Below are 12,845 nucleotides of genomic sequence, written 5' to 3'. Positions count from 1 at the left end.
GTGACTAAACAGTGTACTTCTGGACTTTGACTTGCTGTAACCTTCTTGTCTAGTGGCTTCAGTCCTGCTTTCTAATAAAGCTGTTTATTCACCACCATCTTCGGCATACTGGGTTCTTTCTCCGTTGCCAACATTACAGATAATATTATTCTCATTTCCACATTTTTTTTAGATCTAGAAATATATGTGGAAGATGAGAATATTAATACAAAAACTTATTTAAAAACAGTTGATACGAACAATTTTACCACCAACAGCAGCAAAGAAAACTCAAAACAACAAAGAAATATATCCAATGAATGACCAACATAACATATAATGTCCCAGAAGGTCAAATTTTCACATTTACCTAAAATTACTCTATTTTATTAATTATTATGCTTTGCAAATTATTGTTTCGTTATTTGGTGTATATTCACGATTTAATTATCTATTTTGTCTATTTTATTTCTTTATTATATATTGTTTCCTATATATCTGTTCTCCCCTTGGTACCGCTGGGTTTTGGCTGCTTGCCTTACCCACGGTTTGGCTCCCTATTTAGGCTGCAATCGCGCTATTTAGCGTGTGGCTCTATCCTCCCTTCTTCCCTTCACGTCTTTCTCCTTTTATTCATCAGTTTTCCCCTTTCTTTTTCGGCTATGCCAGTTAGCCTTATCTCTCCGCTCCTCTCCCTCTCAGTTTTTACCTTGTCTGACGGTTCCACTTCTGCTTCTTCCCTCCTCGCGTAGTCCTGGTCTTGTCTCCGTCTTTAATTATTTATTTCCCGATCGCGTCTTTAATTATTTATTTTGCACACTTTCTCCTACTGGCGTTCCCCCTCCTGCTCCATCGATTAACCCCTTTGTTGCTGCAGCCGTTCCAGGCTGCCAGTCCCCTTATAAATAAACATATTTTATTCATCTGTTTTGGTCTCTGGTGTTTTCTTCTTTAGATAATTCTATAAGTTTATTATTTAATTATTGTTTAGTTACTGTTTAATTATTTTAATTATTATTAAATTTTTATTTTCTTATTTTACATCTTATTCTCAGTTTATCTATATTTATTTCCCTTATTCAGATTACGCCACCTGCTGGTCTAGTGGTGCAGTCCTGTGCAGCTGCTGGTTGTATGCCCAGTGGGGCAAGTTAATTTAGAATTTCATTTTATTTATTCTTACGTTCAAACAGGCTTGTCCCCTGCTTCACACTGTCAATCAGCAGGGTGATCCATACTAAAAGTAATTACATATACTACAGTTGCTGAAGCCTTGTCCCCTGCTTCACACTGTCAATCAGCAGGGTGATCCATACTAAAAGTACTTTTGTATACTTATTGTGATAGAGTGTGTGACGGAACTGTCCATCACTGGGGCCCCTGGAGAGGACTGAAAGCAAGCCTGCTACCCACAGATTATGGACCCTGTCTCCCTGCCCTGGTGAGTGGGACTGTTGTCCTCGTCTGGGACCCGAACTCCCCAGTACTGGTTAGTGGGACAGGTGCCTCTTGCCAGTGGCGGAACTACCGGGGTCGCAGGGGTCGCGACTGCGACCTGGCCCTGGAGTTCTGCCACTCAAGGGGGCCCAAGCAGGGCCGGACTGGCCCACCGGGATACCAGGAAATTTCCCGGTGGGCCCGTAGATTCGGCCGGCAGAGCGTGATTTGAAGCCGCCTCCGGCGCCAGGGGCGGGCTGGGCAGGGGGACAATTGCCCCCCAGGCTGCCCGAAATCTAATCTAAGCGGCCGCTGGGTGCTGATGCGGCCGGCCGGCGCTACTATAATACTTGTTTTTTTAATTTAATATGGCAAGCTGGTCCGGCTTGCCATATTAAATTTTAAAAATGTATTAAAGCAGCGACGGCCGGCGGCATCAGCACCCAGCAGCCGTGCGCGATGGCCGCCTAGTGATGGGAGCAGCGTGAGGGGTGAAAGCTCCGCCCCCTCGCACTCACCTTTCACCCCTCACGCTGCTTGCCATCACTATGCGGCCATCAGATTGCTGGGAATGTAATCTAAACGGCCGATGCGTGCTGATGCCGCCGGCCGGTTCTGCTTTAATACTTTTGCCTTTTAACCCCTTTATACCACTCTGTCTCTATAAATGCCTTTTAACCCCCTATATGCCACTCTGCCTCCAGAAATGCCTTATACCCCCTTATATGCCACTCTGTCCCATTATATGCCTTTTAACCAGAGTGGCGTATAGGGGTATAAGGCATTTCTGGAGGCAGAGAGGCATATAGGGGGTTAAAATGCATATCAGGGGGCAGAGTGGCAAGCCTGGGGCAGATGTGCATAACTGGGGGGGGTCAGGTTGGTGAATAAAAGGAAATAAAAAAAAATGTAGATAGAAGGGGGTAGGGACAGGGTAGAAGGGGTAGAAGGGGGGGAGAGGGGGTAGATGGTGTGAGAGGAGGGTGGATTGGGTTGGGGGGGGCCTTAACAGATTCTTGCACCGGGGCCCTGAGGCTTCTAGTTACGCCCCTGCCTCTTGCCAGCCCCCTGCATCCACAACTCTAGGAGCAACGGAGCTGTGCTCTCTGACTCAACTGGATGCAGACCCGGTTGGGGTCTGGCCCCAGTTCAGTCTTCTTTTTAAAAGGGGAGATATGTGACAGAATGACCTGTCATACAAGGCCCCAAGGTGCTCAGAGATGGCTCCAGCCTGGCTGTCAAACAAAGATAGCACAGGCAGGAACTCCATTGTTTTATTAATCCCATCCCACGGTATTAAAGGTTGGGTTGAATACATGTATCTGTTAATTTATGTTAATGCAGTTCTGTGGATATATGAGCCTGTTTGACAATAATAAACTGTTCATTCCTGCTGTACTCAATTCAAGGTAGTAGTGTCTACTTATTGGGTACACATAGCAGGGTTCCAAGGTGTGCATGCTGGCTGGTGCTGGAAGTTATTCAGGGGACAACAGGAGGATACTGGGTGATCTCTGGGAGTTAGTACGGCTCTCTTGGTGAACCCGTTACACTTATATATATATATATATATATATATATATATATATATATATATATATATACTGCGAGACTGTGAACCCAAGGGAGATGATTGGCATGGCATCTGAGTACAGCTGCTATGCAGATCATATATGTATGGGTCCCTGTGGTGGAGCAATTGGAGAGCAGGGTGGGCCAATGCTCCGTTCCCCCATTCTGTGGAAAATCCATGCCAGCTTTTCCAGGAGGCTAGAGGTCTGCAGGATCCTGTCCGGTATTCCTATGGGGCCGGCATCAGGCACAAGTGCTGGCCATTAAAAACCCCTGGAGCTTGATACCCAGAGAGACTGTCGGGGGAAGAGGAAGTTCCCTGCGCTCGCAGGACAAGAAGAGGCCCTGAAGAAGACCATCCATGGACCTTTTGTGTGCTGTCTGGGGAGGTTTTCCAGAGCCTGGCTGGGAGGTCGAGTTAGTGGGTAATAAGGCTGGTCAGTCTGGGCCAGCATAGTTTAGTTAGAGAAGGCTCCAATTGGGAGCTAGGTTTTCTTTAATGATTTGGTTTTTGGGGTTTAAGCGATTAAAAATAAAGTGCTGTTTTGTTACAAGCTGGTGATTGCCCTAGAGGACTTTTATGTCAAGACAGGAGGCTTCATATTATGCAAATCTCTCTTTACTACTCCCAAATAGCAGCAAAGAAAATATTACAGCACTGAAACAGTTAACAGAAAACTGAACATCAAACCAATAGCACAACAGCAGAGTATATATAAGGACCCTGAGTAACTGCCAAATCCTCTTTCTTTGCTGCTCCCTAGAAAGATAAGTACCTGTGATTTTATATTATACATATTTTGGTTGTTTTTCAACCTATGCATGCTGAATTTCATGTATTTCATTTATGGTATATATTGTTTCTTTCATTATTCTCCGTAATTTACTTCATAATTTCTGTTTTAGTTTTCCATTTTATCAAATGTCTTTGTGCGTTTACTCACTGTGTTTTTTACTTTCCACTTTATGTGTACGTTATCTCTGGTTGTTCTCCTTCGGAAACCGCCATTTTTCTTCCGTTGTAGTATATCTGACTGAAGTTTTTCGCGCATGCTCGGTACCTCAACTTGCAATTTCCCGCCCACAGCTCTGACGCGGTAATTCATATCGTAGCAGAGTGGTGGTATAGCTTTGTTTCAGACGGGATTTTTTCCTCTAGCAGGTATCTTTTCAGACACTGTTTATTCTGTACTAAATGGATTCTTCAAAATCTGTTTCCTCATATGTGGATGCCTGTCCCCTTTCACCTAACAGTGATAGGGAGATTAATTTATCTGACCCTCAATTACATCACATTATGGAGGAATCTGTTTCAAAGGCATTCCAATCGGCTATGGCTAATATGTCTGAAGCTATAGCTAAATCTGTGTCAGTGGCCATTGCTAACACCATGGCTCCTAAAAAAGTTGATATACAAATGTCAGACCCCCCAAGTGGGCGATAATGTGAAAGATGGGGTTAAATCTGGCAAGGCCCTTCAGAAAAGGCGCCATTGTGACGGTCATGCTCTTCGTAACTCGGAGGATTCAAAACTTAGATATTTCCAATCTATGCAAGACCAAGACCATAATGACTCGCTCCAACCTATGAGTAGCGTACATACATGTTTTGCTAAATCACACATAAGACCCTCTCAGGAGGAAGAATTAATTAGGCCTAAAGGGCCAAGAATGAAACCTGACTCCTTTCACAGTACTTCCAGTAGTGAGTCAGATGACTCTTATGTAGACAAAACCTCCAAATTACCAGACACTGCTTCAGATGGAATGGAGGAATGAAGCTGGTGACCTAATGTTTGACCCAGATACTCTCCGCCATCTTCGCTCTCTGGCTTGGAAGCCAGATGCACATATTACAAAATACTTAACAGCGTGGATACGCAAGCCTACGGAGAAAAATACCAGAAATAAATTCGGGTCTAGGGCATTCAGCCCTTTATTGGAGGACAAATTGGAGCAGACCCCTAAAGACCCAAAAGGGTATCGACTGTTCTCTTAGAAGTTGTCAGGATAAACTCCTGGACATATTAGGCCCTCTGACTAAAATATTTGAGTTAGTGGAACAGGCTTGACTTTCTCGTTCTGCTCTAGATGCAGATATTTTAAGTGGCTGGATTCAGAGAGCCATTTGTCTTTTCCAGAGGGATTTCCTGGAGACAGAGAGGTGGTAGACGGTGGCAAAAGCCTAGATCTTTTTCGGGTAAGACCTCAATTTTCTCTATTTCCTCAGAGAGTGGGGGGCAGGCTAATCCAAGATGGAAGGTATTCACAATCTAAGAGATCTTATCCTTCCAGAAGATTGGTTAACGAAGATAGACTTACAGGACGCATACCTGCCGGTTCCTATACATATGCCGCACCAAAGATTCCTACAGTTTCAGTGGAAGAACCTCAAATACCGATTCACATGTCTGCCATTCGGTCTAACATCAGCCCCTTGGTGTTTCACAAAGTTAATGAAACCAGTGATCTCCCTGTTAAGAAGCAGAGGAATTTGGTTGATTATCTACCTAGACGACTCTAACTCATCATGTCTCAAAGCGAGCGTCAGGGACGAATTCACACTCAATGGACCATCAAAACTCTTACCAGTTTGGGTTTTGTCATAAACCAAGAGAAGTCGGTGTTGATTCCTCAGCACCAACTGGAGTTTCCCGGGTTTTCCGTAAACTCCATACATGCTTCGTTAAGTCTTCCAACCTCCAAACTCAGCCTCATAAAGAAAGAAATTCGATCAGTTCTATCAAACGGTTTAGTCTCATTGAGAAAAATTGCAAGAATTATAGGAATGCTCTCAGCTTCGATTCAAGCTATTTTCCTGGTGCCTCTCCACTATCATGCTCTGCAAAGGTTCAAAAACCATCATCTCCAAGCAGGTCGAATCTATCAAGACCTAGTACCTCTCACGGTCGAAGCAAGAGAGGAACTTCTTTGGTGGCTGAAACACGTAGATGCATGGAACGGCAAGGCCATTTTCAGTTCTCTTCCAAACATCATCATAGAGTTAGACGCCAGTCAACTCGGTTGGGGAGCGCGATGCGGATCTCGAACAATGGGAGGCAGATGGTCTTCTCAGGAAGTAGATCTTCAGTTGGAGACCAGATCCGGAAGCCCTAGCGGTGGATGCTTTTCTGCAGGATTGGTCTCGGGATCTACATTATGCATTCCCACCATTTTGCATGATTCCCAGAGTTGCATCGATGGTCAGAACACAGAAGGCGACCATAGTCCTCGTCACCCCGTTATGGCAATCACAACCTTGGTATCCAACGATTCTGGAACTGAGCATAGATGCCCCAAGATTACTTCCATCCTTTCCGGATCTTGTACTCAACCTTCAGGGAGAATCTCATCAACTGATTCTAGACGGATCACTTACCTTAGTGGCATGGCTGATTTCGGGAATTCCTCATCTATCGAGGGACTTTCAGAATCAGCTACCGACATCCTATCCAATGCAAGAGCACCAGGTACCAGGGCAGTGTATGCATCTGCCTGGAAAGTATGGTCTTGCTGGTGTTTGGAACGAGGTCTGGATCCCGTTCGAGCAGATGTAATTCATGTTGTAAATTTTTTGGCATCTTTGTTTGGTAGTGGTAAAGCTTACAGAACTATCAATCTATATCGCTCTGCGATCTCAGCACATCATATTTTAGTCAATGATGTGCCTATAGGCAGACATCCTTTGATATGCAGGGTCTTGAAAGGTGTTAAGATTCAAAATCTTCCGGTTCCAAGGTATATGGAAACATGGGACGTTACCATAGCTCTTCATTTTATCTCCTCATGGCCTGCGAATGATTCACTTTCTCTAAAACAAAACTTACTATGGTTATACGTTTCATTTCATGTAAAAGAGTGTCTGATGTCAAGGCTCTGGATTTCAATAATAAATCTTTTATTCCTTCTGGTGTCACATTCTTTTTTTATCGGCGAACTAAGACTTTTCTCAGATCTGTTTTCTATCCTAGTTTTCCTGATCAATCTCACCTCTGTTTTGATTTTCTACCGTAAACCTTATGCTCCTGTTTCATCGGCCACTCTGGCGAGATGGATTAAGTGGGTTATGCAGTTAGCTGGTATTGACATTTCACTGTTTAAACTTCATTCACTCAGAGGAGCTATGGCTTCTAACGCTTTTTCCTCACGAGTTCGTTTAGAAGATATTCTTAGAGCAGCAGACTGGTCCAGGGAATCTACATTCAAACAGTTTTATTTTAAACCTGTATTGCATGCTTCGACTTCTATGATTCATTGATATGTTTTTTAATTGCTTTAAACTTGCATAATATGAAGCCTCCTGTCTTGACATAAAATTGTGTGATTTTGCTAACCTTGTGACGCAAAATAGTGATTTTATTAAAGACAGGAGGCGAATATAATCCCTCCATGTTTACATTGCTTATTAACCCTCCCTTCTGCTATTGTCATTAGGTTAAATTCACCGCATTTGCCTTCAGCACCGCAGAGGACGACTCATTCTTCTGGCATCTGGGGGCTCCTGTTGTCACCGTTTCCGGCTGTTATTTGCCTTTCTGACAAAGGATGTGGTTGTGACCCGACAATCTTCATTAGATGCAGAAGTTCAAATTTGGGGACTATGTTATGGCAAGATCAGCTAAGAGAGGATTTGGCAGTTACTCAGGGTCCTTATAGATATTCTACTGTGTGTGCTATTGGTTTGATGTTCAGTTTTCTGTTAATTGTTTCAGTGCTGTAATATTTTCTTTGCTGCTATTTGGGAGTTGTAAAGAGAGATTTGCATAATATTCGCCTCCTGTCTTTACTAAAAACAGCGAAAGCCTCATTCAATACGGCCCTCCAACAGGCTCTAACCTCCATACCTCAGACTCCGGCTATTCCTCAGGCTTAGTCCTCCGGGGTACGCCGGAGAGACAAAGTTATCCTATCAGACCCTGATCCTAAAGGCTCCGCTCACAAGCGTCCTCATAAAGGAGTAGTGTTTGGCACCAGTAACATATCAACTGTCTGGAATTGATTGCGGGCTCTTTCGCCATCAGGAGACTGACTGCGGGTCATTCGAATTGCTCTCTCCTGCTTTAGTGCAATCAATCGACTTGGGGACACCCGCTTTTGCATACTCACGGATCTCACCAAAGACCTCTACGATTACTGCTTGACCAACAACATCACCCTCAGGGCAGAGTACCTTCCGGGCAACGACAACATGATAGCGGACTGGTTCTCCCGCCACTGGAGAGATGTCAGTGACTGGAAGCTGGACAGTGGGGTGTTTCAACGTTTATTCGTTGCAAGGGACTTGGATCCTCCCCTCTAGCAGCTGATGGATATCTGCGCAATGTGCATAGACAACCTCCGCTGCTGCTGACACTTCTGCCGTGGCTTCTATGATGCAGGCTGGAAGTGTCTGCGTGCATTGAACAGACGTTCACGGGCTGCCATAGAGGAGGATCCCCCGCAGCGCTGCAGGGGACTTGGATCCTCCTCTCTGGCAGCCAGTGGACGTCTGCATGATGCACGCAGACAAGATCCACTGCTGCCGGCACTTCCCCTAGGGCTTCTATAAGTGCCCGCATGACATGACCTTTCGGCATTTCGTCATGGAAGCCCCGGGAGTCTTGGGATGCATTTGTAAGTCAAGGGGGGTAGAGTGGCATATGTGGGGGGGGGCAGGGGGCAGGGGGCATATCTGGGGGAAGAGTGGTATATCTGGGGAGTGGAGTGGCATATCTGGTGGCATAAAGCATATCTGGTGTAGAGTGGCATATCTGGGGCAGAGTGGCATATATGGGGTATAAAGCATATCTAGGGGACAGAGTGGCATATCTTGGGGCAGAGTGGCATATCTATAAGTAAGGTGCATTATGAAATTAAGGGGAGGACCTTAAAATGGCTATTGTTTTTTCTAAATTTCTGATTTATATAACATATCCTGTCAAAAGCAGGACTAACTGCATAATAAATACCAAAATTTTTAAAATACATGTATTCCTGTTCATTAAATAAAACACTGTTTTACTCTTCCACTAATGTGTATAAAAAAAAAATCTTTAAAATCTCATCACACTATAAGGGTGTGGCCTATAACCAGGTGCAGCCTATAATCGGCCAATACGGTATATGTTGGCCACACCTCAAGAACTTTAAAATAAAGACTATATGAACATGTTAGAAATATTAAAAAGGGTTTTACAAAACATTCGGTGTCCAGTCACAATAATGAACCAAAAAATATTACTTTCTGCGCTTCAAATAACTTCAAATGTATGCATGCATGAAGATAGTGTTCATTTATATATTTGTATTTTTTTATATTTATATATTTGTTTTGTATACATATGCTCTCAGTTCCTGTATTCTGAGTCTTTTTTGAGAGTTATGAACGGGGAGGCTTGGAAACAGAAGAAGTATCGAAAGAGAAGACTTCTATATGATCAGGTTATTGCAAGATGAGGTGAATGTGTTCTACTACGAGAAAACAGGAAGTACCTAAATTAGGATGGCAGTTATAAAGGAAACCACAAAAGAGTCCAGTATATGCCTGGTAGAAGCCCATACAGGGCAAAAAGTGTTGCAATGAACTTTTTGGAGATCAAGGATTTTACCTAAACAAACATTTGTTTAGTTATATTTTGTTTTTTTATTTATGTGGATGTATTTTTGTATACTATTCCAATAGTTCCTTTCTTTGCTTTTTTTGTCTACAAAAGAAGACAAATACCAGATCCTTTTGAAGTGTCTGCTGAGGAAGGGATAGGCGGGGCAGTGGGACAGAGTCCCCAAATCGGGACTGTCCTGTCCAAATCGGGACAGTTGGGGGCATCTATTAGTAATCAAGGTTTTCGATAATACTACACCATATATTCTGTTTTCTGTTTTTATGAGCATTTGCTCAACGTTTCATTATTTCATGAAGACATACATAAGATCCTTTGAAGTGCTTGCTTATCTTTTGATCACATGTGAGTGCAATTGATGCCTATTAACCATCAAAAAGGTTCCATAATTACTACACTATTGTAACACCCTGGGTAGGTATCAGGAGTAGGAACCCGATATTCAGGAGAAAGCTTGGGGACAATGAAGGGGGCACCACTAAGTGGTGAAGCCGAGAGTAGGAACCAGTTCAAATGGTATTGGTAAAGTGAAAGATATAATCCAGGTCACGATCCAAGGGTCAGAGGCAGGCAGCGGACAACAGCAACCCAGGTCACGGTCCAAGGGTCAGAGGCAGGCGGCAGACAAGAGGAAGAAATCGGGGTACAAATCAGGTCTAACAGCAGGGTTCACAAGGACAGGACAACAGCAGCAGGGAGACACAAAATGCAATTAAGCAGCTCTGAATACCTGATCACAGCCACCATGGTTCCAGGGGTTTTTATAGGACTAGCAGGCACCTCTCCTGTAGCTCCACCCCTGCTCGTTCCAGTAGCAAAGGGGTTAATGGAGAAACACTGCCTATTCCTGCAACAAAGGGGTTAAAGGAGGCAGCTTTCGTACAGCACATGGAAGCACGGTCTCCTCTGTTAGCAGGCCCGTCTCCTCATCACCGTGGAGGACGCAGGTAGCGAGGAACTGGGGGAGGAGGACAACGACCGCCGCCATGAGGAGGACCGGCACCCCACAACGTGACCGTGCCGTCCCCTCCTAGTGCGTGCTATGGAGGTAGGTACATGACAACTATATTTTTTTTCTTTTTTCTGGTTTTGGAAGACAATTTTGGATTGTAAAGGTTGATACAGTGACAGGCCAATCAACACATACATTGAATATATATATATATATTATTTTTTGCAATATTTTGTGTCACTTTTTGCCACTTTAACGTAAAAACCACCTTTTCTGTTTATTTATTTATAGGTGTAATAAGGGGTTACATAGGTTCATATTGCAGCTGTCGAGTAGGTAGAGCAATGTGTATATTTTTTCTCTTTGTGGTACTGTACACAATGCTTCGATTGGGGTCTCACCAGTGCTCTGTACAACTGTATGAGCACTTCCCTTCACAACCAACCATTTTGCTAGCATCTCCTGCTATTCTATTGCATTGACTACCGACTTTTAAAATTAAGGCAGCTAAAATAAAAGCTAGCCCTATATACCCTCACACAGCTTCTTTACCAGTTACTAGTGTGTTTGTGGCTTCCCTCCTTTTATCCGAGCATTCTCCTTGTATCATGTGCCATCTTCAGGGGTTTCCCAGGTTTCTTATCTGTGCAGTGACCTGTGCAGCTGGAAGGGACACAGTAAAATATGCCCCTCACCCCAGGTTGGTTTCCTTAGTTGTTCTAACACCATACATATAACACTTGTGCAAATGGATCAAAAACAATTCAGGCATACTTTTTGTTTAGTTCCTGCAGGCGCTCAGATAATCCACTCAGCAAGTAGACAGCATACTTCTAGGCTAGCTGAAAACATGGGGAGACACAGGAAAAAGTTATGATTTACAATACATAATTGCAAAACATCATCTGGGTTGGTAAAGTACAGGACTAATTGCAAATTAATCTCAGCGCTCCACAGTCATAAGGGCCTCTAAATATTTAGGAAATATGGTCAAACCTGTACCAGGGAGCCTGTGCCTACACACAGAAGTCTTTAGAAGGCCAGGGCCCATAGACTGGCTCTCAGGCCTCTCCAGGGGCCTCAGTGTTGGAGGGTTCCGTCGTTCATTTTCTCTCTCTCTCTCTCTCTCAAAATGTCTCCTTTCCTTCTCTGATGGCCACTTCAGTGCCCCAGTCTCCTTTTCTGCAGTTCTGCATCTCATGCCTTCTCAGTAATCTTCTGCAAATATGTTTTGAACATATTCTGCATTTGGGTGGCTTTTTTGGTGGAGTTTGATCTATATTCTAAATATATGAAAACGCCAATGCACTGTGTCTTCTGGTTTGGGATCTTCAACATGTGGACGCAAAATCGCTTTAGTCAGATTAAGCTGGTATTACATAACATAATATCTTTCAACCGTTTCCAGCTTTATGCAAATCAACAATTCTTTATCGTAAGTCTTCTGAGAAAATGTTTTAGGGTTTTTTTATGTCAAAGTAGCTCTACCACAGGATTCCACCCTGCCAGCCTCGACTATGTGATATCTATACCTGTCATGTCTGCAGCCACCCTTTCCTCTCAGTTGCTGGACCACATGCGTCCCTAGAGGTGGTTGCTTGGGATGGACGGCCTTTTCCTGTGCAGACAATAGCCGCTGGGGTTTACAGACGTTGCTTGGAGTGCAGCATACATGTCCTGGTTGGGCCCTTTGCGTCTGCATTTGTAGCACGAAGGGGGAATTCCTGGAGATATTCTCCCTTCTGCTGCTAGAGGAGGGGCTTCCTCCGCAAATGGATGGTTCGGACAAGGAGACAGAGAAGGATAGTGAGACGTATCGTTGCTTGCGGATTCCCAAAACATTAGGGCTTTTTTGATCATGGCAAGCGTGATAGGTGATAAGAGCCCGGAGAAGTGTTCGGCTCTTTTTATTATGATCTGATGCGTGTTGTACATATGGGAGAATCACCACCGCTCGGAGGTGCGTCCTTCCATTGGGTGGAATAAGATGGATTTGCTTGTGGCTGTCAATCATAACCTGTCTGGCTATACTTAAGGGAGGTTTTACTCTTTTCTTTTTGGCAGGCTGTGGTGCGCTTTTGGCAAGTACAGATGTGGAAGCAGCCTTTCAGCTGCTACCTGTCCATCCAGAGTGTCACCATCTACTGAGGTGTCAATTTCAGGGTCACTTTCATGTGGATATGAGTCTCCCGAGGGGATGCTCTATCTCAAGTTTTTTTTTTTGAGTGCTATAGCACCTTTTTGGAATGGGTGGTGAGGATGGAGTTTGTAGTTTCTTCGGTCATCCACTATATGGATGTTTTTCTT

The sequence above is a fragment of the Spea bombifrons genome, chromosome 5, assembly GCF_027358695.1.
Source record: "Spea bombifrons isolate aSpeBom1 chromosome 5, aSpeBom1.2.pri, whole genome shotgun sequence".
NCBI lineage: Eukaryota > Metazoa > Chordata > Amphibia > Anura > Pelobatidae > Spea > Spea bombifrons.
Note: the sequence above shows the minus strand (reverse complement) of the source record.